The sequence below is a fragment of the Nannospalax galili genome, unplaced genomic scaffold (assembly GCF_000622305.1).
Source record: "Nannospalax galili isolate Female #2095 unplaced genomic scaffold, S.galili_v1.0 scaffold891, whole genome shotgun sequence".
In the NCBI taxonomy this organism is placed as follows: Eukaryota; Metazoa; Chordata; class Mammalia; order Rodentia; family Spalacidae; genus Nannospalax; species Nannospalax galili.
Genome location: NW_008330576.1, coordinates 2,321,827 through 2,323,957, shown reverse-complemented (window position 1 = coordinate 2,323,957; position 2,131 = coordinate 2,321,827). Strand labels below are relative to the sequence as shown.

General features: G+C 39.1%; 1 non-coding gene across 1 annotated transcript; it reads left to right on the top strand.

The window, feature by feature from the left end:
* Positions 1-1,099: 1,099 nt before the first annotated feature.
* On the top strand, positions 1,100-1,225 carry LOC115067048. Its single transcript, XR_003846486.1, has one exon. It is a non-coding gene; the product is annotated as a U6atac minor spliceosomal RNA (small nuclear RNA).
* Positions 1,226-2,131: the final 906 nt, after the last annotated feature.

The window sequence follows — 2,131 nt, the reverse complement described above, 5'->3', positions numbered from 1 at the left end:
ATACATTTTTTAAAATTTGTTGATTTTTTTAAATGTGTGTGTATATCACACAGAACATCCCAAACCATCTTATTTGACTTTACACCCACTTCCCAGATAGCACCTTCCCATAGCCTCCCTCCCCCCACTTATACTCTGATATCCCTGCTACTGTCTTGTGTGTTGTCAGCACCCCCAGCCATTCCCCACTACTTGCCCTTCTGGTGAATCTAGTCAGCCTATCTAGAGGTCTTTGTTTTAGGAGGGTCGGCTGTTCCTCATCTAGCAGCAATCAGTTGTCAATATTCCTTTGGATAAGATTGAGGTCTGCTGTTCATTTTCCCAGTTCTAAGCTGGGTTACTATCTGGATGTGTATTTTTAAGCACTGCATCTTTCTTGTATTCTGTGTTACCTGATGTTCCACAATACTACATTATACACTCCCATGATTCAGTTTTATACATGCATAGAAGTATAATCCTAATTTTACCCTTATGACTGTCAAAGTACTGAAATTGTAACTAACATAAGAATTTTAATTTACTTTGCTTATGAGCTATCAATGCCACTCTTCAAAGTGTTGAAGAAAGCATCAATACTTGCATGCAAGGAAATAGCAACAAAAATCCCACCTACTTCCTCATACCCTGCTGTATTCATGAACGTGCACAGTAGGAGTTTGGTACCTGAATGTTCTCTGAAATGTTCTTTCAACTTATTTGTGTATTCAATTTTTCCCAATAATATTTATTGTTCTTAGAAAGAGGGTCTCCCTGTGTCCCTAGCAGGCCTAGAACTCATGATGTAAACCAGGCTGACCTTCATCTCACAGAGATCTGCCTGCCTCTGCCTCACCAGTGCTGGAATTAATGATGTACATCACCATATCCAGCCCAATAAAATATTTTTAAAAAGTAAATGCCTACTATAAACCTACTTTGAATGTTCTAAATTCTTTTTATTCCCATTCATAAAGGCCTGTAATTTTATGTATTCTGTCAAAGGCTATTTTAAAACACACCTGCTGGTAAGCAGAATGAAACACAGGAAATCAAATGGAGGATTGTAGCATCATCAGTCCTGGAAAATCAAGTTGTTTATATTGCAAGAAATACCCACATGTTGTATGAAAGGAGAGAATGTTAGCCCTCCCCTTGACAAGGGTAGGAGAGGCCCTTGGGCTTAACAACATGCATTTGGTTAAGGCATTGCTACCTAATTTGTGGCATCTAACCACTGCTTTTGTAAGAGTCAGAGGTGGTGAATGACCACAAGGAAATAGAGTCTTCCAGCAGGTCAGTTACACGTATGAATTCACAGCAATGGAGACAGCATGTACAAGTCCCATGAAAGCTCAAAGCAGTCAAAATTCCAGTATAGACATTGATAAGTGGGTAAGAAATCAAATCCAGCCTAAGGAACTTTTGACAATTAATGGCTCATGGGAGGGGGAGAGACAGTCTCTTACAGGGATGGGTCCCTTGGTAGGTTAACCAGGGTCCAGTGAGTGGACCCACTCTAAAGGGCATTTGGGGGCAAAACTCAGGCTATATAGGTTGTGTGTATGCATATATATATGTGTGTGTGTATGTGTATGTATGTATATGCTTATATTCATAAAAGTAACTTACATTGAATAGATTACATTAAATTGAGAGGGGAGCAGTAGGCAAAGGTGCAGATTGAGGAGAGGATTTAAATGCCATCAAGTTATATTTATAAAAATCATAAAAAGTCATTAAAAGAAAGTATCCAGGAGCTGGTCTTCTCTGAGGCTGATTTCTGGAGAACGTGGGCATTGCAGATAGCATGCTTGAGAGAAGTGGGCCAGGGCTTACTGAATAGGCTGTATGAAAACAGTTGCATATGTTCATTATGCCCATAGAATACAGAGAATTTCACACCTTGGCAGAGTTGTCAGGTGCAGAGCTGTCTTAGAATCTAATTTTCAATCTGACAGAAACATGAGATGTTAAATCACTGCACAGGAGAAGAGAAAAGCTTTTTCACTGTGGGGTTTTCTGCAATCATGTCTGAAGGGAATTCAGGAAAAAACACACATTGAAAAGCATTGGATTGCATTAGGTTTAATGCAAACTGTTTCACCGGATAATGGCAAATACAAGCTCTAAATTGCACATATTTAGAAAA